This window comes from Callorhinus ursinus, unplaced genomic scaffold (genome assembly GCF_003265705.2).
Source record: "Callorhinus ursinus isolate GAN/ISIS: 27379988/994484 unplaced genomic scaffold, GSC_fseal_2.0 scaffold1, whole genome shotgun sequence".
Classification (NCBI taxonomy): Eukaryota; Metazoa; Chordata; class Mammalia; order Carnivora; family Otariidae; genus Callorhinus; species Callorhinus ursinus.
This window is the reverse complement of record NW_027397063.1, coordinates 44,912,753-44,940,289: the sequence shown is the minus strand read 5'-3', so window position 1 is coordinate 44,940,289 and position 27,537 is coordinate 44,912,753. Positions and strand designations below refer to the sequence as shown.

Genomic DNA, 27,537 nt, shown 5'->3' with positions numbered 1-27,537 from the left:
CTTGTGGTAGTTGCAGATTTTTGTTCTGGATCAAGGGAAGGCTAAAGGCTATGTCTGTGTTGGCCAGCACTGCAGTGTGGCAAGTATTCTAAAGCCACTGTGTAAGTAGTGGCCTCTCTGGTTTGTGTTGGCCGAATTAAGACCCTTAGGAAGGAAGGACCAGGACTAAAGGATTACCCTGGCTATGACCCATCGGGGGGGGTTCCAAAAACAGTGACAAAGAGGGTTATGAGCGCTCATTTTTACCAAATTCTGTGTTACAATGATTGCACAGTGTCAACAATAATAGGTCAGTGAGTGGTTTTGAGCAGGGAATGTGGTAACTTGTCACCAGATGGGGTCCTCAGGAGGCCAACTCTGAGGCAGAGATTACCATGCAGGATGTTTGTGAAGGAGGGCTCTTAGGATTGGTATCTCTAAGAAGGTGGGGAAGCAGGACTGAGCTGAGGGAGAAGATGGGCTGTGATACAGTCACCACAAAGCTTCCCTTGGCCAGCCCAGCTCTGATGTTGGAATGACCTTTCAGAATTTTTTCTGGTGTAGGCCAATGGGATTGGCTTTTATTCCCCTGCACCCACCAGTTTTGGGATACAGGGGCACCCTCCAGAAAAAGGGTATGACTTTGGCTGAGGAAATTCCCAGAGAGGGCCTGCCATCAGGGACGTATCCATCCTTCGGTTCTGAAGCAGGGCCTGGGTGGCAAAACAGAGCATCCACCTGTTTGGAAAAAGGAAAATGTGTGGGGTCTTGGAATCAACTCTCTGTGTGGGGTGAGGAGTGGAGGTCCACGGTCCCAGTTGAATAGGCATTATAGGGCACAGTGAAAAGAACTGGAATAGCACAATATGAACCTGATTTATTGATTTATTATTAATTCTTATAATAGTCCTAAAAGTAGATATTATGAACTCCACTTTACTAAAGGAGTCTCAGAAGGAAAAGTGGCTTGCCCACAGCCAGGTGGATGATAAATGCCCGGAGCAGAATCTGATAGAGTCTCTTTCCAAAGTTCCTGCTCTTTCGATTCTGTTCCCTGAACATATGCAGGAAATTAAGTCACACCAATTTTCACAACCAGGGCAAATCCTGGAGTGACCTCAGACTGGATAAGCACAGGCTGTGGGACCACTCCTGAGCACACGCTCGGGGCCAGAAGGTTCCTAACAATTAGCTGTGGAGGCCTTGGTTTGAGCTTAGTGCACAGATGAGCAGACCTCGGGGAGGACAGATCAGAGATGTGAAACTCCATGTTTCCACCTCAGAATGAGGTCATCCACTGACTGAAATGTGATGATTCATTATGGCTGAAACAGGCTTGTGAATTAAATTCACACTACACTGAGCTGTGCAAAGGAGTAATAGCTTTATTTTCTGTAGATAGATTTTCTTTAAGAACTTCCTTCTTTCTAGTTAGTGAGGAGGTAGAAATAAAACACCTAAATTTAGTCATTCAAATGCAATAATTTATGCAAACTCTTAGGGTAACTTAGAGTCTTATTAGATGAAGTTCCAGTCCCTCGTGTTTTCTTTCCAGAACAATATTGGGGTGTATGGAGGTGGATGTGATCTGGCCCGCTGGTGCTAGGGAAGGATAGTGGGGGCCCCAGGAGCCACAGGCAGGCCCCAGTACTGCCTCCTCTTCTCTGCCAGCAATTTCTCACCTGCCGCTAAGGTCTGCGCAGGGCAGGTTGAGGTCTGTCTGCTCTGGCTCCATCATGTCTCTGAGGATTTTCCTGAAGACTCAGCTTCCCCTTGCCTTTGATGACCCTGTGGGCCTCCGAGCAATCTGCTGGCAACTAATTTGATTTTTCAGCTCTCGTCTTCCCTCCTGCTTCCTGTCTCTGGGCCATTTGACCTTTTTTGCCAGCCAGCCTTATTTAGCTGCCTTCTGGGTCCCTCCACAGTGCATGTGGAGACCTCTACCTACTGTCCCTGTCTCTCAGGAGCTGAGGAGGCTCCCAGACAGTCAGGTGCAGGCCTCTGTGACCACCAACAATGCTCCAGCTCTTCCCCTGGAATCGCCACCCCTCAAGCTGATCTGAGGATGGCCGATTACATCACCTCCCTATCTCAGACAGAAGTGAGGTCAAAGCACGCTGATTTTTGGCTTGATCCTCAGTCTGTCTCTTGAAAAAAGGCTTTATTTGCGTATAGCTGACACACAATGTTATATTAGTTTCAGGGGTACAGCATAGTGACTCAGCAACTCTATATGTGATGCTGTGCTCACAAGTGTAGCTACGGTCTGTCACCAGGCCCACTGTCACACTATTACTGACTGCATTCCCTATGCTGTGCCTTTTCTCCCCAGTGACTTATGCACTCCATCACTGGAAGCTGTTTCCCACTAGCCTTCACCTGTTTGTGCCCATCCCTCCCCACCCTCCCCACTGGCAGCCCCCAGTTCTCTGTATTTCTGTTGGACCCTCAGTCTCTCTAACGCGGCTCCTGCCTCGCCTGGGAGGGAGGGCAGGGCGAACGTTTGCTCTGTTTCTTTCTTCCTCTCACAGACTCCCCAGGGCTGCAGGGCCCAGCTCTTAGGTTCCTCCTCCTGACTCACCGCAGCTTTCTCCTTTCATCTTTTTCTCTTACAGAGCAGCAATAGTGCGATTTCATATTGGGAGACAGAGAGAAGGTCGAAAGCGCCTTGCCTTAATAATGCCAGATGTTCTTTCTCTGTCAGCTATGGCACATGCAGTGAATCATTTGCGTGGGTCTGTGCTCCCAGGTTTCTCCATGCAATGCATTCTTACTGATATTTGCCCTGAATTTTTACTGATTTAGGCATCAGAATTAAACATTTTGCCAAAGTGGAGGAAAAGCCTTTCTAAAATTTTGCATATAGTTAAATTGCTGAATTCAATAATTTAAGAGAGTCCCTTGGCTGCTTGATTGTATGGTCAGAGTAATAAAAAAAAAACGCTGTAGTTAAATTTCTCAGAAATTGAAATATTCATACACTAAGCCATTTCTGATACAATTGTAATGGGTACTTTTTAAGCCCACAGTATATGATCAGATGTCTAAGAGGTCAAAAGAGCAGTTTTAGATCACTAATATTAATGAGCGCTTTAGTCATGCAATTTCCTTTAAAATCTCATCAGTATGTAGTTTACTTTCATTTCCTACTGATAGCCCATTTCTAACATGTGACAGCTTACCAGTGTTCTTAGCAATCTTGTACTCTGAAGTGCTGTGTGGTTGACAGACTTGTTACTCATAGTGTCATCTATGGACCAGCAGACCTGCCATTAGCCTGGAACTTGTTAGAAATGCAGAATCTCAGGCACATCCCAGACCTCCTGAATCTGAATTTGAAGTTTAACAAGGTCCCCAGGTGATTTCTCTGCACATTAAAGTCTGAGAAGCATTGGTCATCGACATTGGTGAAAGCCCTCTAAAGAGACACCATCATTCACTCAGTATATGTGTTAATAAACTGTTTATGGCAAATAATAAAATGGAGTGGAATCAAGCCATCCCTCTGCACTCTGGTTCTTACAATATTACTTTTCAAATCCGTGCCACTTCTTTCCCCCAATTAAAATACAGGCAGCTGTTCCCTTGCTGCACCTGGGTTATGCCTGGTCCGGGTTCAGTTAGGCTTCTGCATCAGTGAAGCCAGCTGAGAGCAGCTGTGTCCTCGCTTCAAGTCAGCAGTTTCTTCAGGCCACCTGTTACAACAAGCGACCTCAGAACACTCCCAGCAATCTTGTCTCCAATCCTTTCCTCCCCCGGCCCCAGTAACAGCCCATAGTCATTGAAAGCAACATAAATTACTTGTCAAAAGTAAATCTCTATGAAGAAATGCAGCTGTGTTGTATGGAAGGGGCCTAATTGTACTGACTGGTTCCTTTCCTCTTCAGTCACTTAAAACCACAGGAGAGAGCAGTGGGACGATGGGTTATAAAACTCCCCGCAATCCCACCAGGGGGGGCCTCTACAGCCAAAGCAAAATGAACATCTTAACAAAGATTCTGCTAATGTAGGCCAAGCCCAGAACTATCAGGATAATTGAGGATAAGAGTTCCTTTGTTCTCTCTTCCCACTCCCTGCTATTTTCTCCTGTCTCAAACCTCCATTTAGCCTTATCCTCAGCAATTGCCCTACCTTTTTGGCATTCCAAGAATACCTCTCTGCATCTACCTCTTCCTGTGTACACCCACCCCTTCCTGCTCAATAGTCTTTTGTGACTTGGTTAACTCAGTAACTACACTGATTTGGAGTCATGCCTATAGTTCAGTTTTTTCATCACAGGGGACCAGAACCAGTAAATGGGCACACTTGTTAGCATGGAGCAGAGGTTTAGGGAGGCAAAAGGGCAGTGAGGGCACAGAATCCAACGTGCCTGGTGATAAATGGAAGCTTTTGGCCTTTATTAGAAAGGCCCAGGATGCTTGGGTGGTTCAGTCAGTTGAGCATCTGACTCTCGGTTTCGGCTCAGGTCATGATCTCACAGTTGTGAGATGCAGCCCCGCCTCAGGCTCCACGCTGGGTGTGGAGCCTAAGATTCTCTCTCCCTCTCTTCCTCTGCCCCTCTCCCTCCACTCTCTCTAAAAAAAAAAAAAAAAAAAAAAAAAAAAGAAAGGCCCAGCAATGATAATAAATGAAGATAGCAATAGCTGCATTTGAAGACCCATGTCATGCTCAGTTACTTATTACAGAGCTTTGAGGCCGTATCATTATCATCATCACCATCATCAGTGCTTTAGGAAACTAAAGCTCTAAGAGATTAAAAAGAATTCCACAGTTAGTCAACTATGGCATCAGATTCACACCCAGGCTTGACTCCCAAGTCATTGCCCTTGTACAATGGTCTACTTCCCTTAGCGTCTTAGCAGATTGGCATAGTGTGAACACAGACATGTCAGCAACAAGATGATGCATGGAAATACAGCCAGGTAGCCATGTGGTGGGCATTAGGAAAGTCTGGTTGGAAGTGATAGAACATCTGCTATGGGTTTAGGGTTCATGGGCAGGATTTGAATGCTGAAAGTATTGGCATTGGCAAAAACCAAGTAGGGTCCAGTCTTAGGAGAATGAGGGCTCTTAGCAGTTATAAGTTGCAGGCCCTCTATCCAAGTAGAAATAATCATCTGGAATAGAACATGGGGACTGAGTCCTAACAGCCAGTTACTAAGAAGAGCTAGGGAAAAGGATAAAGTGGGAACAACAAAGAAATGGAAAAACGGATTTCATTTTCACTTGAGATACAGACCTGTGAATTGTGGAATTTGCTCTAATGGTTATAGAACTGGCCCCAGACCAGGGTGTAATGGAGTCTGAAGGTGGAGATTCAGACCAAGAGGGAACCTTCTGGGGTTTCCTTCTGTGTTAGTAGGAATTTAAGTGGAAATTACAGAGAGTCAGACTCAATTTAAGTATAAAGAGGATCCTCTAAATCAGGACTCTGTGATGGGATAGAATGTTGCATAAAAGGTGTTATCCTTCCTATCTCTAGGACTTTTGAAAATGTTTCCTTGCATTTAATGACTTTGGTTGCACTTCTTCACTCTTACTGTGGCCCCAAAGCCCTTCTGATGTGCCCCCAGTCTAACTGCTTGACCTTCCCTTTATCTATTTCACTCACTGTTGTCTGTCAGGGTTGCTCAAAGGAGGTGCTGGTATTTTGGGTGGGAAAGTTCTTTCTGGAGCAGGACCACTTTGATTAGTGCTAGATATTTAGCATCCTTGGCCCCTGTTTATGAAATAGCAAGACCACCAGGCTATCATGTGACAATCAAAAGTGCCCCTCTACCTTTCTGATACTCCAGTGGAGACTCGCTCTGTGGCTTTTTGGTATTCCTTCACTTTAACATGCCAAGCTTATTCCCATGTCGGGGCTATCACATTTGCCTTGGATATTGTTTTATTTTTTATTTTTAATTTAATTTTATGTTAAATTAAATGACGTTTGGTAGTACTTCTCATTTTTCAGTCTCCATATCACTTTCTCCAAGAGCATGTCCCAGCCCCTATTCTGAGCATTTATCATGATCTGAAATTACTTTCCTTGTTTTGCTTCTTTATCTTTCTCTTTTCATCTCCTATCACTAGAATGATATCTTTATGAGAAGAGGAACTTGTTCTTCACATTGATCCCTATATGTTGGCACTTCAAGTACCTGTAGATAGTAGGTCCTCAAGTAGTTTTTGAGTTTTATGAATTAAAAAATTGAATTTTGAGTATTATGAAGGGACAGATGATCACTTCCCGAGATCTTATATAAGAGATTTCTTTTTTAAAGTTTATTTATTTTTAAGTAATTCTACACCCAACGTGGGGCTGAATCACAACCTCAAGATCAAGAATTGCATGCTCTTCCAACTGAGCCAGCCAGGCATCTCCTATATAAAAGATTTCTGCATAGCATAGAAAATTGGGTTCCCTATCAACTGTAAGATCCTGCTGCATTCTTTTCTATAGCTTCTGGAGTGTTTGAAGGAGAAGAAATTCTCCTTGGCTAGCTTCTAATGTCCCATTTGCATTTATTTACCTAAAGATAAATGTGACTATATAATTAACAGCATAATTTAAGTCCCTCTTTTGGAAAAGACATTTTAATGATAAAAGACCTTACCTCATCAAGATAAAACTGCAGGACATGGATTCATAAATATGACATCCAAAGATTGAACATACCCCAGTCCTTCCAGGATGGTTGGGAAGATAATGGAATCACTGGAGAGTCCTGAGCAAGCATCTTGACATAAAATTAAATTAAAAATAAAAAATAAAACCCGCAAGAAGTCATTCATCCCATTTTTGTTGTATATCCCCTGTATTCTTGGCATTCTGATGGCCCTGGGGGAATGGCAATTTTGGGGAATCATTTCACCCAGTTTCCAGTGAAATCAGGGATGGCCCCACTGGCCACTGGCTTATTTGGTTCAAAAGCATGTCTGTCCTCCTACAACTTAGGCTTAGAGGGAATTGGAGTCTGGTTGGCCCATGAATACCATTGTTTGCAGGTACCAAACAGCCTTTTTGTAACCCAGGCCCCAGGGGTTCTTTGAGGGTCAGTAGTTCGAGTCTTCTGAGCAGAGCATGGCTGAGGTTGCTTTATGTTTAGTCTGTGAATGTTTTCAATTCATGTACACATCTCCTTCCTGGGTCAAATGGGCACCTGGTTTCAGAAATCAAACACTTCACAGACCTCAAACTCCTATTCCTCCTCTGCTAGTCCTTCCTGATACTTTTAGTCCCACTCCCACCCTTCCCTCCTTTGCTGTGTTCCAAGGGTGTTGACCCTTGCAAATGACATTCCCCAGATCTCTTGCCAACTAGTTTCAGTTGGGTTAGGCCAGTGTGAGGCACTGGAGCAGACTGGAGAGCAGAAGGAGGGAGCCCCTGCAGGTTTTCCCTTCTCCCTGCATCAGTGTCCAGCACTGGCTGTGTCTCCTCTCTAGACAGCTCTTGCTAGGTGACCTCTACCCTGAGCTCCTGTAACACCATTTGTGAGGGTAAACCTAACATGTTGGCTTGGCTAGGCTGTGGTGCCCAGTTGTTAGGTCACACTAGATGTGGCTGTGAAGGTAGTTGTGGATGTAATTAACATGTACCATCAATTGACTTGATTGCCCTGCATAATGTGAGTGGGCAAAGACTGAGATTTCTCTAAGAAGAAGCAATTCTGCCTCAAGGCTACAACATCAAATCGTACCTGAATTTACAGGCTGCCAGCCAGCCCTAAAATTTCCAACTTGCCAACCCTAACAGTCACATGAGCTAGTTCCTTACAATCTCTCTCTCTTTTCCTTTTTCCTTCTCTCTCTCCCTCCTAGGTTCTGTTTCTCTGTAGAACCCTAGCTAATACACTACTTCTTCCCATTATCTTCCCTTCCTTATGGGTCTTAGTGGCTTTCTAGAATTGGTACTTCTAGAACTGCCTGACTTTCCACTGAAACCTCTTTAGTGCTTCCAGCTCCTTTGTGAACCAGTTCCCCACATTCAGTTTTCTCTTTTGAAGTACAGTGTGGTTTTTCCTAACTGAATTCAACTTTATTCTAAGGAAGCTTCTCAAGTCATTCAGAACTTAAAGTGCCCTTCTCTTAGGACAGGTAGCCCTGTTCCTTTAGCACCTAAGTAAAAAGGGATATCACTGAAAACCTTAGAAAAAAGAGGAGACCATATTACTATGCCATTCTCTGCTATTGCTTAGTGAAAAAATAACACTTTGGGAAGAAAAAATATTATTGAGTGTGGCAGCCCTTTGGTTGACCAGGTCACTGAAGGAGTGAGTGACTTTGGGTATGGATGTCAGTGAGGGTGGGGAGAGGGAAGGTAGGTGGGTGAAGCTGTGACTGAGTGTGAGAGAGGGAGGGTAGAATGGGCTAGGTGGGATTCAGTGTGAGGGAGTGGCGCCGGGCGTTTGTGTATGAGTCAGTAGGACTCAGCGTGGGAACTTGTGTGTAGTGGGACTTGGTAGTATGTGTATGTGTGACTTGATATGTGTGCCCACATGCATGGGACTCCAAGTGAGTGTGGGTGAGTGCGTGTGTGAATGGGGCTGGGAATTTCTGTACCAGAGTGCAGGGACTAGGTGTGAGTGTATGAGTAAACTTGTGCTTATGGACTGAATGTTTGTGTCCCCCCGCCCCTGGAAATTCATATGTTGAAACTTAACCCTTGATGTGATGGTGGGTTCTTTAGGAGATGCTTCATCTCTCATGAATGGATTAGTGTTCCTGTAAAAGAGACTCCAGAGAGCTCTCTCTCACCTTTCTGCCATGTGAGGATACAGCAAAAGACATCTTTTATGAACCAGGAAGAGGACTCTTACTGGACACCCAATCTGCTGGCATCTTGATTTTGGACTTCCAGCTTCCAGAACTGTGAGAAGTAAGTGTTCATTGTTATTAATTCAGTGAGTTTATGGTATATTGTTATGGAGCCTGGACAGACAAAGACAGCTTGCATATATGATGGGGAAAGTCTGCATGAGTGCTGCAGGTGAGCAAGTGTGAGTGCATGCAGAGGAGAGAGACTCTGTTAATGAGGTTGGGTGAGTGTGACAGCAAATGACAGAGTGAGTAGGATAGAGTGGGACCAGGTGTGAGTAGGACTGTGTGAGATTAGGTATGAGTGTGACTGCATGGGACTAGGTGTGAGTGTGACTTTGTGGGACTACGTGTGAGTGGAACTGCATGTGACTAGGTGTGAGTGGGACTAGGTGTCACTAGGTGTGAACTGGAACATTTTGTGACAGGGTATGGCTGGGTGTGTGACTATGAAGAGTATCAATGGCCCTGAGTATGAGTGTGGCTCCATCCTGAGTGTGCAGGATGGTGAGTTTATGAGGGAGAGGGACCAGTGACTGTGTGACTGAGTGAGCTGACTAGCCTGAGTGTGAGTGTGGGGGGCTGAGTGAGACTGAGCAAGACTGAATGGAAGTCCGTGGGCTGACTAGTTGTACGTGTGAAGGAGTACGAGTAGGATGCTATGGCAGTGAGCAGGAATGTGAATGAATGGGGCTGTTGTAGGTGATTATATGAGTAAGCATGAGTGGGGCTGAGTGATTGTAAATGGCAGGACTGGATGTGAGTGAGTGAGTGTATAAAACCAAGGGCCTGGGGGTGGCTGCTTATGAGGGTGAGTGAGCATGTGCCCCTGGGTGTGTTGAATGGGACTGAGTGTGTCGGTCCACATACTGGTACCGCTGGGAGTCAGACAAGGGAGTGGACTGAAATCAAGTAGGCATTTGAGGATTAGGGGACACAGTGAAGTTAGAATCCAATGCAAGGAAGTCACTAACTTGGCAGGAGCAAAGAGAGCATAATTATTGTAGAATAAGTCAAGGAAAGGAATAATAAAAAAAAAAATCATGAGAACAGTAGGGCCGGGTGAGAGAATAAGGTCATCCTCTACCCAGCAACATCAGCACTTGCACCCCATCAGGACAGAAACCAAGCAAACACCTGGGTAGTAGACATGACCTGCCAGCTATAGGGAGAAACCCACTTAGATGCTTCTTGATAGAGCACAGACGAATTCCAGGCTGTGGATCATTTCAGTGCTCATTGATGAGACCAGGAAGATGGTTGCAGCCCAGTGAGGAGGGAGATGAAGTCCTGACAAAAGAAGTAAATTGTTTAGTTAATCGAGCTTTTTATTTTCTCCCTTCTCACTTCCAGCATCCATACAGACTTCAAAAGTTTCATTCAACATAGGAATCCCAACACACACATCAAAGAGGTTTGATGAAGCAGGCTGGTCTTGTCAGTATTGAACAAGCATTGCCTCTCCTGCTCTGCTCTCTTTTTTTCAGGTTCATTTCTGTTACAGAGCTAATTTCTTACAGTTAAAAGTGCTTCTTGGTTTCAGTTAAGGAAACAAATTAAATTGAAAGTCTGGGTCATAGCCACATGTCAGGTTTGTTTGCAGTTAAGTTATATAATAAGTTATTTAGAGGGAGGTGTGTCTTTCATATATAAATAACCAAATATTGATATGGCCACTAGATAACATTTCTGTTGAAACCAAAGAATATAATATTCCATAATTTCTAGATGATAAATCAAGGGTTTGTTAGCTAAGTTCTAAGGACATATGAACTAAGGTCCAAGAACTCCCTGAAATTTTATGCATCAATATGAATACGCATTTTTCTGGATGAAGCATCCATAACATGCATTAAAGTCTCAGAGGGAGGCTTTTGACCCCCAAGGTTATGAACTACTGTTTTAGAGATTACCACCATAAAGACATTGAGTTTCATTGTGGGAATTCTGTCTTTGTGATTTCACTAAAGCTGTTCCTGCTGCTTTGACTAGTGCTGGTTCTGTCTGAGCCTTAACTTAACCTTCAGTGGGTTGCTGTTATTAGAAATATTTGCAATCCTTAAAGTCAACATTAAAGGTAGACAAAAGAAGAGGGAATTTGCCATCTATTTACACTAAAAGCAATATAAATAAATTCAGTTTGTATAATTATTATATATACAATTGTATATATACATATATATATATATATAGTTGTACCAGTTTCCATGGCAGCTACTTCTTTAAAATATTCTACTCTTATAATACTTAGGTTTATTAATTTGATTACCTTATTCTCAGGTATTGGCATACCCATAATTTTGTTCGTTTTATATAATATTCTTTCAAAAATGAGAAAAATCTCTTTGACTATTTCTTTTTATCTGTCTTATGATGACCAAGGAGTTGCATCTAATTTTAATAGGACGTATAGGGTAGATCCAGATTTTGTGGGAGCTGAAGCTTATAACAGCTTTAGGCCCCTCTTTAAGGAAAATAGTATTATGAATACAGCAATGCTAGGGATTTACTCTGGGCCTTGGGCAAATGAGAGGTCCTGAAGTTTAGGCTTAATTAGCAACTGTATGTGAATACATGCACATGGGGAACAGATCTATTTAACTTCTTAATGTTGGGGTCAGGGATTAACTTTGGTTATTTTACTTTAATTTGAAAATAACTCTACCCTTAAGAAGAGAGCTACCTGGTCAAATCATTTGTTCAATGTTAGCTTGAGGGATTTATATAAATTTAGACTATGCCTGAATCCACAAGAATTCAAGTACCACAAACATCTAATACCAAATGGGCAGCTAAGAGGAGAACTGATTCAGTTTACAAGTTCAAAAAAATAGGGAAAACTGACTCTAGAAACTTGTTCTTTGAAGATGCTCAGAGAAGTGTCCTGGTTTAGAAAGAAAAAAAACACAAAAAAAGAAGCTTTGTTCTAAAAGGCAGGTTTTTGCTTTAGGAAGAGGGTTGCTTCATAGTCATTGGCTCTGAATAAATTAGTAAGGAGAAACCAGTGTTATCATAGAGCTATCAGTGGGACTTAGTTGTTGCAAAAATCATGGTGAATGGGATGATAGAACAAGAGAGATTGGAAGGAATTACATGGAAAAAAATGTTTTATACAAACAACATTGGTATGAGCATACAAACACAATTTCCAAATGTGCTATTAATAATTTCATTTTATAATTAATTTGTAGGCTGCTAACAATTCTGAATTTATTGAATAAATAATCTCATTGCAGCAAAATAAAGCTTGTCTGGCTTTGGGGAGCAACAGGCTTAGGAGAAAAACTTGTAAAGAAATTCTTACTATAAGGTCAAGGTCAAAACATTGTATTTCTTCTGCTTCACTGCATAATGTAAAGATGTCTGGAAAGGAGCCAATCAATTAAAAATATAGCTAGAGGGAATTGTTCAGGGAGAAGGTTTGTGGCAGTAGCAGCCCATGAAAACATTCCCTTCTCTGTCTTCCCAAGTGAAGAATAAATCCTGATTAGCCCTTTATTAAAGAAGGGTACTCATTTGCCAGTGAAATGTAGAACTTGCATCTCCTGAACAGCATGGTATCCAATTATCCTTATAGAAAATAATTTTATTTTTCTGTTACACACTTTAAAAACATGTTTCCTTACGTGTGATTATTCTTTTAGTGTGTACAAATAACCCTATTTAGAGTAATATTTAAACTCTGCTTTGAATTTCTTGAGAGTTTCTGGTTTGATTAGGACACCTGAGTTGATAAAGTAAGATGTTATTTTGGTGACATAGAAAGAATACACAAAGGGTGGTCTCCACCCAGGACTCATAAAACTTGAAAATATACATAATTGTGAGTCTAATCAGTATAATATATGTGGTAGTCATTAACAAAATTCTCCCAGTGTGTCTGTCTCTTCACCTTTTGGGTTCATGGTACGATTGAATTCCCTATTTCTGCGGTCCTTTTATATTTAGGTTTGGGCCACGTGACTAGTTCTAGCTAAATATTTATGAGCAAAGATGACATTTGTTATTCTGGCTGATTGCAAGGCTTTTTGCTCTGTGATGTTTGAAATGGTGGCAGTTCTGTGAGTCTGTGTTTCTGAATGGCTAAGAAGAGTAGAACGCTTGGTTAAGCTGTTATGGATATGTAACATAAGAAATAAATCTTTTCTCTTTAAATCATTGAAAATTTGGGGTTGTTTGTTATCACAGCATACCTGAGCCTACTTAGACTTCTGTAATTATCATAAGGGCAGATTTGGGGACAATTTACCAAAAGTATAATTCTGGTGACTTAGGTTGGAGAAGAATCTCATTTGATACTTGGAGCTGCCATCTCTAGAAATAAAGGTCAATTGTTTACATTATTACAGATTGCACTTTGTTTTTTGACTAGGACTCCACAGAGTTTATTGTACTGTGAAAATTTTAGGACCTTAAGCTGCATAAATCACTTGGAAAATTCATTTTTTTTTCAAATTTTATTATGTTAGTCACCATACAGTACATCATTAGTTTTTTTTTTCTTTTTTTTTCTTTAAATTTTTTTTATTGTTATGTTAATCACCATATATTACATCATTAGTTTTTGATGCAGTGTTCCATGATTCATTGTTTGTTCATAACACCCAGTGCTCCATGCAGAACGTGCCCTCCTCAATACCCATCACCAGGCTAACCCATCCCCCCACCCCCCTACATCATTAGTTTTTGATGTAGTGATCCATGAGCCATTGTTTTCGTATAACACCCAGTGCTCCATGCAGCACGTGCCCCTCCTTAATACCCATCACCGGGCTAACCCATCCTCCCACACCCCTCCCCTCTAGAACCCTCAGTTTGTTTCCCAGAGTCCATAGTCTCTCATGGTTCATCTCTCCCTCCGATTTCCCCCCCTTCATTTCTCCCTTCCTTCTCCTAATGTCCTCCCCGCTATTCCTGATGTTCCACAAATAAGTGAAACCATGTGATAATTGACTTTCTCTGCTTGACTTATTTCACTTAGCATCATCTCCTCCAGTTCCATCCATGTTGATGTAAAAGTTGGGTATTCATCCTTTCTGATGGCTGAGTAATATTCCATTGTATATATGGACCACATCTTCTTTATCCATTCATCTGTTGAAGGGCATCTCAGCTCTTTCCACAGTTTGGCTATTGTGGACATTGCTGCTATGAACATTGGGGTGCATATGGCCCTTCTTTTCACTACATCTGTGTCTTTGGGGTAAATACCCAGGAGTGCAATTGCTGGGTCATAGGGTAGCTCTAGTTTTAATTTTTTGAGGCACCTCCACACTGTTTTCCAAAGTGGCTGTACCAACTTGCATTCCCCCCAACAGAGTAAGAGGGTCCCCCTTTCTCCACAACCTCTCCAACATTTGTTGTTTCTTTCCCTGTCCATTTTTGCCCTTCTAACTGGTGTAAGGTGGTATCTCGATGTGGTTTTGATTTGAATTGCCCTGATGGCTAATGATGATGAACATTTTTTCATGTGTCTGTTAGCCATTTGTATGTCTTCTTCAGAGAAGTGTCTTTTCATATCTTCTGCCCACTTTTTGACTTGATTATTTGTTTTTTGAGTATTGAGTTTGAGAAGTTCTTTATAGATCTTGGCTACCAGCCCTTTATCTGTAGTGTCATTTGTAAATATCTTCTTCCATTCTGTGGGTTGCCTCTTTGTTTTGTTGACTGTTTCCTTTGCTGTGCAGAAGCTTTTTATCTTGATGAAGTCCCAAAAGTTCATTTTTGCTTTTGTTTCACTAGCCTTTGGAGATGTATCTTGAAAGAAGTTGCTGTGGCCAATGTCAGAGAGGTTACTGCCTATATTCTCCTCTAGGATTTTGATGGATTCCTGTCTCACATTGAGGTCTTTCATCCACTTTGAGTTTATCTTTGTGAATGGTGTTGGAGAATGGTCGAGTTTCATTCTTCTGCCTGTGGCTGTCCAGTTTTCCCAGCACCATTTATTGAAGAGACTGTCTTTTTTCCATTGCATGTTTTTTCCTGCTTTGTCAAAGATTATTTGACCAAAGAGTTGAGGGTCCATATCTGGATTCTCTATTCTGTTCCATTGTCTGTATGTCTGTTTTGTGCCAGTACCATGCTGTCTTGGTGATCACAGCTTTGTAATATAGCTTGAAATCAGGCAACGTGATGCCCCCAGCTTTGTTTTTCTTTTTCAATATTTCCATAGTGATTCAGGGTCTTTTCTGATTCCATACAAATTTTAGGATTGTTTATTCCAGCACTTTGAAAAATGTCATTGGAATTTTGATCGGGATGGCACTGAAGGTATAGATTGCTCTGGGTAGCATAGACATTTTAACAATGTTTATTCTTCCGATCCATGAGCATGGAATGTTTTTCCATCTTTTTGTGTCTTCTTCAATTTCTTTCATGAGTGTTTTGTAGTTCCTAGAGTGTAGATCCTTTACCTCTTTGGTTAGGTTTATTCCGAGGTATCTTATGGTTTTTGGTGCTATTGTAAATGGCATCGTTTCTCTAATTTCTCTTTCTACGGTTGTGTTGTTAGTGTATAAGAAAGCAACTGATTTCTGTGCATTGATTTTGTATCCTGCCACATTACTGAATTGCTGTATGAGTTCTAGTAATTTGGGGGTGGAGTCTTTTGGGTTTTCCACATAAAGTATTATGTCGTCTGCGAAAAGAGGGTGTTTGACTTCTTCTTTGCCATTTTGAATACCTTTTATTTCTTTTTGTTGTCTGATTGCTGTTGCTAGGACTTCTAGTACTATGTTGAACAATAGTGGCAAGAGTGGGCATCTTTGATGTGTTCCTGATCTTAAGGGAGAGGCTCTCATCTTTTCCCCATGGAGGATGATATTCGCTGTGGGTTTTTCATAGATGGATTTTATGAACTTGAGGAATGTTCCCTCTATCCCTAGACTCTGAAGAGTTTTAATCAGGAAAGGATGTTGTATTTTGTCAAATGCTTTTTCTGCATCAATTCAGAGGACCATATGGTTCTTCTCCCTCCTCTTATTAATGTGTTCTATCACACTGATTGATTTGCGAATGTTGAACCACGCTTGCATCCCGGGGATAAATCCCACTTGGTTGTGGTGGATGATCCTTTTAATGTATTGTTGGATCCTATTAGCTAGGATTTTGTTGAGGATTTTGGAATCCATATTCATCAGGGATATCGGTCTGAAATTCTCCTTTTTGATGGGGTCTTTGCCTGGTTTGGGGATTAGGGTAATGCTGGCCTCATAGAATGAGTTTGGAAGTTTTCCTTCTCTTTCTATTTTTTGAAACAGCTTCAGTAGAATAGGTATTATTTCTTCTTTGAATGTTTGGTAGAATTCCCCAGGGAATCCATCAGGCCCTGGACTCTTGTTTTTTGGTAGGTTTTTGATCACTGCTTCAATCTTGTTACTGGTTATTGGCCTATTCAGGTTGTCAATTTCTTCCTGTTTCAGTTTTGGTAGCTTATAGGTTTCCAGGAAGGCCTCCATTTCATCCAGATTGCTCAGTTTATTGGCATATAGTTGTTGATAATAATTCCTAATAATTGTTTCTATTTCCTTGGTGTTAGTTGTGATCTCTCCCTTTTCATTCATAATTTTATTAATTTGGGTCCTTTCTCTTTTCTTTTGGATAAGTCTGGCCAGTGGTTTATCGATCTTATTAATTCTTTCAAAGAACCAACTTTTAGTTTCATTGATCTGATCTACTATGTTTTTGGTTTCTAATTCGTTGATCTCTGCTTTAATTTTAATTATTTCTCTTCTAATGCGTGGCTTAGGCATTGTTTGTTGCTTTTTCTCTAGTTCTTTAAGGTGTAGAGTTAGTTGGTGAATTCAGAATTTTTCTATTTTTTTGAGTGAGGCTTAGATGGCTATGTATTTCCCCCTTAGGACTGCCTTTGCAGTATCCCATAGGTTTTGGACCGATGTGTTTTTGTTCTCATTGATTTCCATGAATTGTTTAAGTTCTTCTTTGATTTCCTGGTTGACCTAAACATTCTTGAGCAGAGTGGTCTTTAGCTTCCAAGTGTTTCTGCCAAATTTTTTCTTGTGATTGAGTTCCAGTTTTAAAGCATTGTGGTCTGAGAATATGCAGGGAATAATCTCAATCATTTGGTATCGGTTGAGACCTGATTTGTGACCTAGTATGTGATCTATTCTGGAGAAAGTTCCATGTGCGCGCGAGAAGAATGAGTATTCTGTTGTTTTAGGGCGGGATGTTCTGTAAATATCTATGAGGTCCATCTGGTCCAATGTATTATTCAAAGCTCTTTTTCCTTGTTGATTTTCTGCCTAGATGATCTGTCCATTGCTGAGAGTGGAGTATTGAGGTCTCCTACAATTAACGTATTGTTATCAATATGACTCTTTATTTTGGTTAACAGTTGGCTTATGTAGATGGCTGCTCCCATGTTGGGGGTGTAGATATTTACAATTGTTAGATCTTCTTGTTGGATAGACCCTTTAAGAATGATATAGTTTCCTTCTGTGTCTCTAATTACAGACTTTAGTTTAAAATCTAATTTGTCTGATATAAGAATTGCTACCCCAGCTTTCTTTTGAGGTCCACTGGCATGGAAGATGGATCTTCATCCCTTCACTTTCAGTCTGGATGTATCTTTAGGTTCAAAATGAGTCTCTTGTAGGCAGCATATGGATGGGTCCTGTCTTTTTATCCAATCTGCAACCCTGTGCCGTTTTATGGGAGCATTTAGGCCATTCACGTTGAGAGTGATTATTGAAAGATATGAATTGTCATCATGTTGCCTGTGAAGACGTTGTTTTTATAGATTGTCCCTGTAAATTTCTGTTGTATATCACTCTTGGGGTCTTTCTCCTTTTATAGAACCCCCCCCTTAATATTTCTTGCAGGGCCGGCTTAGTGGTCACATATTCTTTCAGTTTCTGCCGGTCGTGGAAGCTCTGCATCTCTCCATCCATTCTAAATGAAAGCCTTGCCGGATAAAGTATTCTTGGCTGCATGTTCTTCTCTCTTAGTACCCTGAATATGTCTTGCCAGGCCTTTCTGGCTTGCCAGGTCTCTGTGGATAGGTCTGACATTATTCTGATGTTCCTCCCTCTGTACGTAAGGAATCTGTTCCCCCTAACTGCCCTTAAGATGGTTTCCTTGGTTCTAAGATTTGTAAGTTTTACTATTACATGCTGGGGTGTTGGCCTGTTTTCCTTGATCTTGGGAGGAGTCCTTTCTGCCTCTAGGATGCGAATGTTTGTTTCATTCCCCAGATTAGGGAAGTTTTCAGGTACGATTTGCTCAAATATATCTTCTAGTCCTCTCTCTCCACTCCCTCCCGGATTCCAATTATTCTGACACTGGAATGCTTCATGGTGTCACTTATTTCTCTCATTCTATTTTCATGGATTCTGAGTTGTTTTTCCCTGGCCTCCTCTTTTCCCTTTCTATTATATTGTCTTCCAGGTCACTTATTCGTTCTTCTGCCTCACTTACCCTAGCTGTTAGATTATCTAGATTGGATTGGATCTCATTGATAGCATTTTTAAGTTCTGCCAGTTCAGCTTTCATTTCTGCCCTTAGAGACACTATGTTGCCATTAATTGATTTCTCCATTCTAGCCATTGTCTTCACAATTGCTAGCCTGAATTCTATCCCCGGCATCTTGATTATATCTGCATCCATTTGTAAATCTGCAGCATAAGTCATAATCTCTGAGTCTTTTCTATTTTGGGGGCTCCTTCTCCTAGTCATTCTGTTGAAGGGTGTTTGAGGGAATGCCTAGAGTCCAAATTATTGACCAGAACCCAAGCAAGATGGACCTGTTTTCTAGGGAGCTTAGGGTTGCCGGCCTCATGTTTTCCCAGCTTGTCTTCTGGGGGAGGGGCCTGCCGCGCTATTACTCAGGCAACCCTGTTTGGGCGGAGTTGCCTGGCCCCCTGTGGCGGGGGATGGGCTCAGCGGGAATCAGTTTTTGGGGCTTTTGTTCTCTGGTGGCTTTCCCTGGCAGCTTTCCATGTCTCTTTCGCGAGTCAGAGCAGAAGAGACGGTTTCCAACCCTCTGCCTCAGAGCAGAGAGACCACATTCTGTTCTTCAGTGAGCTCTCCAGGCGACACCGTCTCCGTTTCTGTCCGTGCTGCTATAAACTGCGGTGTCCTGGGTTGTGTGCCCCTCCGCAGCACCCCCAGTCCTGCCTACAGGTCGGAGCACATCTCTGCCCTTTGTGGTTCTAAAACTGCCAGCCGCCCCCAGTTCGCAGGCATGACCCCGCCGCTCTGGGTTTCCACCCCGGGGGCTGCCCTAAAGTCCTTCCCCCACCTCCCCCTGAGGCTACTGGTCTGCGGAGTCTGTGCCCTGTCCCCAGCATGTGAGGCTGTCACTCACCAGCGGTGTAGGATCCCCATGGCCAGGCTCCCTCACGCTGCCGTTTATCCTCTGATATCTGCCCGCGGAATCACGGCTCCCCGCTTCCTACCTCAAAACCAACTGCCTGCGATATCTGTTTGTAAAGATCCAGATCTTTTTACATCTCAGGCTGGTTTCGTGGGTGCTCAGAGTGGTCTGATAGATATCCAGCTCAATTCCGGGGACCAGTTGAAATAGGGTCCCCTACTCCTCCGCCATCTTTCCTTCCCCCTGGAAAATTCAGTTTTGCCTCTAGAGTTGTTCATGGACTGTTTTCAGTAGTAGAAACCAGTTCTCACTGCCTAGGATACCCCATTAAGCAATGGTAGTTTTTTTCTTAGCAGAGTTGAAGCTTTAACTAAACATAACCTTGATTTATAATATATTAATTTGATGCAAAAATTAATAGATTTATTTTGGGGGGGTCTGTCATTATACACATTTTATTGATGTAGAATTTTACAGCCACAGATAATATGATCAAGGGTTGGGGGATGCCTAAAAATGCTGTTTGTTGGCAGAGTCTAGATGACTCTTAATTTCCAACAGAATGTCACTTTTTTGAAGCAGGAGCCAAATGTTGTATTGTTTTAGCCAAGCTTCTTGAAAGATTAGCCTATAATTTCCTTCCCTGCTGTCTGGCGTTTTTACTCACTGTTGTAAAGTTTTAGTCACCATGTCTTCGCTAAGCCTGCTCTGGAAAAGGTCTCTCATTTGCTCCAAATCACCAAGATCTTTTGACACATTTCAGATTCATTATTTTGATTTCTTTGCAAACTTTTGATACTGACCCATCGTTTCCTTCTTAAAACTCTTTGCTCCCTTGTTCCTTGATACCACTCTAGCTTGGAGTTTCTGTTTGTCTCTGTATGTGCTCAGTCATGGGCACAAGAACTATACTGAAAATATCCTCCTGCTGCTGCTTTGATTAGGAACCTCTATGGGACTCCTACATTCAGCAAATGAAGCAGAATTCACGATCTTCCCCTCCCCAAATGTCTCCACCTTAAAGTCTGTTCTTTTTTATTTCCATTCTTGATGATTGAAACTTCTGTTGAGCTATTAAAAACCAGAAACATGGGAGTCATTATTGATCCTTCATATATAAGTGTTAAGTCCTATTGTTTCAATTGCCTAAATATCTCTGGAATTTATCTCTATATTTTTGGTAAAGTTACCATATTTCTTTTTGTCTTTTTTTTTTTTTTCATGAATTGATATAGCAGCTTCCTAACCAGTTCACTTCCCCCTTGTCTTAGTTTTCTGATTTATCTTCCACAGGGCATTCATAATGATCCTTCCAAAGACAAATTAGAACATTTCACTCCTTTCAGCAAAACCCATCAGTGGTTCTCCTTTGATTTAGAATTATACTCCAAATTCTTTGTGTGGCACATGTGCCCCTTAGAAATATTAGCTCCCTCCATTTTTGTTTTCTGCTTGTCTCTTTTATGTATACTCTGGAACTCTGGAATTCTTTAGGTCTCCAAATATCTATATTTTCTTTTACCTTTCAATGAGGTTGTTCCATCTACTTTATAATCACCTGTTCCAGTGTGTCCAGAATTTACCTGGTTTAGCCTTGAAGTCTCCTCTTTGCCAGGTAGCCCCTCATCCCCAGGCAAATAGGGATGGTTTATCACTGTAGCTCAGAATACTCCTTTCCCTTCAGTTTTCCTGATTTGTTCTTCAAGAATGCTTATATTGACTTCTTCTAAAATCCTGTTTCAACTCAATTTTTCTTGTAGGATGAAATTTATCTGTGGGGATTACCATAGTCTGCTTTAAAGTGGTCCTGCTACATTTTGTGTTCTTTGAAGAGAGACAACTTTGTTTTGTTCATCTCTGCATCTTTATCTCAGACATGTCTAGCACTGTGTTTAGCACATGGTAGGCCACTGATAAAGATTCCTTGTACTGTATTAGAAAAAACTCATGGCATCTATCTTAATGCTCTAGTGAATATCATAAATACTTTGCCAATTAGTCAAATGTTTCTGTTGTTTTCACTTTGAAATAAAATGTGTTAATTTTCCTCATCTAATTAACTGCCATTATTTAACTCAAAAGTAGTGATGATTTTTCTTGTTCTTTTAGTAGATCCACCATCATATATTTAACACTCATTGGAACATCTCTCCCCTGTTTCTTCTGTCCCAAAAGATTTAGAGATGTTTGGAATACTTCATTGTATTTTCAAAAAAGGATTTCTTAGAGCACCTAATTATGGCCAAAAATGTACCAGGTACTGTGAAATGCTAGGTATAAACCAAGGAAATTTGACTTCTGTTTTCCAGAAATTTACAATCCAGCTGGGAGGTAAGTGTGTAGAATTAACGGCAGAATATTTTCTTAAGAATTTCATTTGGCACATGAATCTGAGAACTAAAGATCAAAATTATGGATATACAGTCTGCTGTCCTGAGGATCTCTTTCTATAACATATAAAATGTGCAGCTGATAGAGATGGATAGAGTGGGGTATTAGAAAAAACCCCTAGCTTACCTCCTATGTTTCTCCTTTACTCTCACACAACTACCACACTGACCACACTTCCGGTCCTAAAATATGTGGGGTTTTCCCCCACCAAGCAATTTTCTACAACACCATTGGGGCACCCTGCAACTTAATTCTGACACTGTCTACCCAGGGATAGCATCATATCCCACAGGTTAGGGGCGCAGTCCCACAAGACTGTTTTCATCCCACTTCAGATGCCAAGTGCAAGTTCAAGTTGTCACCTGTGCTTCTGACTCATAGGCTATAAACCAGAGGTTTCCATTACCTCCTTCCCAGGTTTGATTAATTTGCTAGACTAGGTCTGGGAGGGTCCCAAGCACAGGAGCTTCTCTTCTTGTGGAATGGGGTGTACCTAGCTGGCACATCGACATGTTCACCAACTGGAAAACTCTCTGAACCCCCATACTATTGGAATTTTTTAAAAAAAGTCTTTATTTATTTATTTTAGAGAGTGAGAGTGTGTGCACGCATGCACACACACACACACACACACATATACACACGTGTGCATTGCAAGCAGGGGGAGGAGGAGATGAGGAGGGAGAGGGATAAGCAGATTTCTTGCTGAGCACCGACCCCAGTGCAGGGCTCAGGGCTCCATCTCATGACCCTGAGATCATGACTTGTACCAAAACCAACAGTCAGATGCTTAACCGACTGAGCTGCCCAGGCACCCTACTATTGGGATTTTTATGGAGGCTTCATTATGTAGGCTCATCAGTTATTAACTCCATTACCAGCTCCTTTCCCCTCCTAGAGAATGAGGGGTTGGGAGTGAAAATTCTAAGCTTCTAGTCATGGTGTGGTTTTTCCAGTGACCCGTTCCCATCTGGGAGCCATCCGGAATCTGATCAGAACCAAAGACGTTTGCATCACCCAGGAAACTAAAGGCTTTTATGAACCCCATGTCAGGAACTGGGGTCAAAGACCAAATATTAGAAAAAAAGGATGCTCCTGGTACTTCTGTCACAAGAAATTACTAGGGTTTTTAGGAGCTCTGCGGCAGGAGGGAGAGGCAGAGACTATTGTATGCATTTTCATTATTTTGTAGGTATTTAACTTCTTAGTTATCAAACACAACCCAAAAAGGCATACTATCTGAAACACACAACAGAATCTTTCTCTTTTCCTTTCATTGATTTGTTTTGAATTTTAGCTATGCTATTTTTATTTTAATTTAATTTTTTTTTTTTTTAGATTTTATTTATTTATTGGACAGAGAGAGACAAAGTGAGAGAAAGAACACAACAAGCAGGGGGAGAGGGAGAGGGAGAAGCAGGCTTCCCGCAGAGCAGGGAGCCTGATGCAGGCTCCATCCCAGGACTCTGGGATCATGACCTGAGCCAAAGGCCGATGCTTAATGACTGAGCCACCCAGGTGCTCCTCCTATTTTTAATTTTAAAGAACTTCTTGTCTCCCATTGTTCCTTTTCAATGGCACTCTTTGTTATTAATATAAACTCATTTCTCAGAAAATGTTAATGATAGGTTTTTAAAAACACTTTATTCTATCCTGCATTGTTTTTGTTGTCTCTGTAGTCATACTTTGTTTATTTTTCCTGTTCGAGGATTCTCTCAAGGCTGGTGTTACTTGGCTGTTTAATATTAAGAGTGAGGTAATAGAAAGCTGATTGAAAGCCTTGGGTCATTGAGGCTTATCTGCTGATGCCTTATTCTGAGAGGACTCAGCCTTTTCATTAGGAGCTTTCCAATTTGTGGTGTCTTCTCTTTGGGACTATTGGATTTTTTGGGAGAGGTATGGAGGAATCCTCTAATATATTGTCCTGGGTGAGGATTTAAGCCCAGCTTGTGGCATTCTAGAAGAAGGGGGCTGGGGATTACTATTCACTGGGGATTACTATTTCAGAAGTGAAATTTCACTTCTACCTGTTGTCTGTTCCATGTTCCCCACCTCCTACACTTTAGTTATGTCTGAAGCATTCAGGGTTGATTTCTCCAGAGAATAAGCCTCTCATCTTTTAGGGAGGGTGGTAGGGGGTGATGGTGGTGGTGAGGATAATCACCAGGTTGGGAGGGGTGGCTGGGAAAGGGCTGTGGATCTAACCTCTTTATATATAAACTTTTCTTTGAATTTGTCCTTTCTGGTCACTATAAATGCAATAGAGTGTGTTGTTGGCACTGCCACCTCTGCAGAACACAGCCTATGGATGAACTGGAAACCAGCCTTCTTTAGGAATTCTGGAAAAAATCACGTGGCCAAACTGCCTAATCACTACAAAAAAATACTGTGCAGGAATCTCTTTTTACTAGTTTTCAGAAGGTTAGTTTCATGTAAAATAAAGACACAACAATAAATGCCTTAACATTTTTCAAAGACCAAATTTCCACTTGATATTTTTGTCTTATTTGCTGTCAGATGTGACTAAGGCTTAAGGTTTTTTTTTTTTTTAAGATTTCATTTATTTATTTGACAGAGAGGGACACAGCAAGAGAGGGGACACAAGCAGGCGGAGTGGGAGAGGGAGAAGCAGGCTTCCCGCTGAGCAGGGAGCCCGATGCGGGGCTTGATCCCAGGACCCTGGGATCATGACCTGAGCTGAAGGCAGATGCTTAACGACTGAGCCACCCAGGTGCCCCAAGGATTAAGGTTTAAAAATTTTTTTTTCCATTTAGATATAAAAAAAGAAAACCCTTTCAATCTTCATGTTTTGTTGATTCTACTTCGTAGTTTTCTTACTTCCAATTGCCTGTACCCTGGTCAAACCACCCTCATTGCTCACTGTTCTGATGAAAATGGCAAATACCTTTCACACCTGCACTGCAGCCTTTCTTGGCTTATTCCAACCCATTCCCCACACTGCTGCCATAGTGATGGCTTCAAATCAGGCATAGGTATAACCCTAGAACAGAGATTCTTAACCTGAAATCATCCATGATTGGTGAAATTTAGAAGTCTGTGAGCCCTTTGAATTATAGACAAAAAATTGTGTTTGTGATCATTTCAGGGAAAAAGTGTTGGATTTTATCATATCTTTGATAGAGGCTAGGATACTCCCAAGTAGATTTAAGATGATGAATAATGAAGAGAACAGCTGATGATCTACACACACACACACACACACACACACACACACACACACGCACACACAGAAAGTCTCCAGTATTTATCTGCAAACATGGTTGCTAGAAAACCACGTGGCATCTGTGATTGATTACTCTTCTTTTCTCCCCAAATAATGCTGGTGAAAGAACGACTGGTAGTGAAGTGTCTGTCAGAGTGAACCACAAATATGCTCATTAGGAAACAGGCTATTAAAGTAGATCAAGTATAAATATATTTTGCACATCACAAAAGACACCTAAATTAAGGAAAGCTGTGGAGGAGCAGATAGCCACTTTTCAATTATATATGATCAATGTGGTATTTTTTGATATCTTACTCAGTAATTGAAAGGTCTGGAAATACCATACCTGCCTACGTCATTTGGGGTCACTGCTTTTAATAGAGTCAGTGAGTCTAGAAATCCTACCCACCTCAGAACAATCATGCTTTGACTTTTTCCTATTTGTGCAATTACCAAGATTGCACCTCATTGAACACTTTCATGTTTATGCACATGAATATTTACTGAGAAATAGACCTGGGCATTAAAGAAAAAAAGTCATCCAGCTTCCTTGACTTCGTCAGGTTTTTTGTGGAGAGGCTATTTCACAAACACAGAAGCTACAAATCAAAGGGATGTGACACCTTTTTATATTATCAGGCAACATGGTGAAGAAAAAAATGAAATGGAGTTTGTGAACTTTATTACTCAGGATGACAAGTTAATATGTGGGTGATGGTGTGCTGCTCCTAAATGAGATTTGTTGCATCCTCGGAACTGTGTAAAATGTCTAAAGAGAGGGAAGTTTCCATGCCATAGACAGTAGCATTGACTCTCCTGAGGAAGTTAGATCGGAAACTTCTAAGTTTGCAATCGTTCGCAGGCGATGAAGTGTGTGAAGTGGAGAGCAGGAAGAGACTGTGCTTGCATGAAGAATTTTAATGACTGAAAGTTTCTTTTCTTATTAATTTCAACATAGAAAGGGCAGTGAGATAAGGAAGTCATCAATCTTGCAGACATCTTTTTCCCCTACAAAAGGCGATGGTTGATTTGGTACAAACATCATAGAGCAGGAAGCCAGAAAATAGAATCAAATCAAACATGATTTTATAGTTGTTATTATTCCTGAGAATATCTGTGCTCCCATAGGCATATGTCTTAGATAGGAGAATAGATTGGAATTCTTGGTCTGTGCATTGAGGGGCTGTTGGTCATCTGGAACGGATTTGCCTATTGGATGTGACAGGGCTGCTCTAAGAGGCCTTGCTGTGTCTGCTCTTGGACCTACTCGTGATTCAAGGCTGTGTTTCCTCTTTGCACATAAGACAGGTGAGTTACGTTACTTGCTGGGTAGAAAGGATGGCAGGAGATGAGTTACCTGAAACTATCTGACTCATTATTATCCCCTTCAGTATTGACATAATGTTGGAAGAGGATCACTGAATCAGATAGAACTAAAGCATTCTTTTCAACCTTCCTGTTGGGGTCTTGTCTGTCCTGCCATACTAGACTGTGTAGGTGGAAAACAGACAAACTCAAATTAATTGTCTGATTAAAGGAGCCAACTCTTTCTTTTTTTTTTTTTAAGATTTTATTTATTAGAGAGAGAGAAAGATAGCACATGCATAAGCAGGGGGAGTGGGAGAGGGAGAAGCAGGCTCCCCACTGAGCCAGGGAGCCCAATATGGGGCTCTATCCCAGGACCCTGGATCATGACCTGAGCCGAAGGCAGATGCTTAACTGAGACACCCAGGCACCCCCCCCCAAACTGTTTCAATTGTGACACAAATAAAGGGTGTTTGTTGATTTCTATATGTATACTTTGGAAGAAATTGTTATTGCATATTCACTTATATTTTCCAGAGAAGACATGGAAGTATTAGAGAACCCTTTGAAATCCTCGTTAAAACCTAAGATTGAGGATTATAATATTTTTCCTTTTTTATGGGTATTCACAGTTTAAATAGCTTTATATTTTTACTTTTTCATTTGACAAATGTAAAATAATAAATTTTGTTCCCCATTGTGGGTGTTAGAATAGGATCATTGACAGGATGCTTGGAGCTGTCCACCTGGCCCAGGATTCCTACCTTTTTTCTGAGATGGCACTAAAATATTTGACCTAAAATAACACAGTATTTCCCAGATCAGACCCTCCTTTATTAAATAAAAAGCAACACCCAGCTATGAAAGAGTAGAATATGTATTTGCAGTGTACTATTCCTTATTAAATCAGTGACCAAAATGACCGTAAAGGGACATTTGGTTGAATCCAAGAAAACATTATTTGAAGACCTATTATATGTTGAACTCTGTGAATGGCATTGGGGAGAAAAAGGTAAACATTATACCACCTACAAATTAAATGAAGATATTAAGCAACTCTAACACAATGTGATAAGTGCTATGATAGGGAATTTGGTTGTGTGACTTCAGTGTCAATGGATTTCTGATTCAGTTAATCTCATCTGCCCAAGAAAATATTTTTGTAGTGAGTAGCTCACCACTGGGAACTACTATTTATTAAGTTGTCATTTACTTGGATAATTTTACCAGGTATTGCTTTAAAGATGATATTGAGGGAAAATAAAACTATTTTTAGTAGAACCATCTTTGGCTTTTTAACTGTGATACTCATAATGTTTAGTGAGTACATGGTGCATATGTAGCCTCCTGCCCATCTGGTCTTTTGTTTTCTGTAGGATCTAGTATAGTACTAAAGCCAAATCCTCACTGGATTAATTTTATCACTCTTCCTTGGGCCATTTTTTTTTTTTTTTTCCAAATGAGAATGTTTACTGAGTATAAACTTAATTGCATCATAGGT

The 27,537-nt window shown here is 41.2% G+C and overlaps 1 long non-coding RNA gene across 1 annotated transcript; it reads right to left on the bottom strand.

Annotated features, from left to right (window-relative positions):
• Window positions 1-3,535: 3,535 nt before the first annotated feature.
• On the bottom strand, window positions 3,536-19,324 carry LOC141372805 (uncharacterized). Its single transcript, XR_012378237.1, has 3 exons — window positions 19,106-19,324; window positions 9,962-10,071; window positions 3,536-3,674 (listed from the first exon to the last, which is right to left on the bottom strand). It is a non-coding gene; the product is annotated as an uncharacterized lncRNA (long non-coding RNA).
• Between the last annotated feature and the right edge of the window lie 8,213 nt (window positions 19,325-27,537).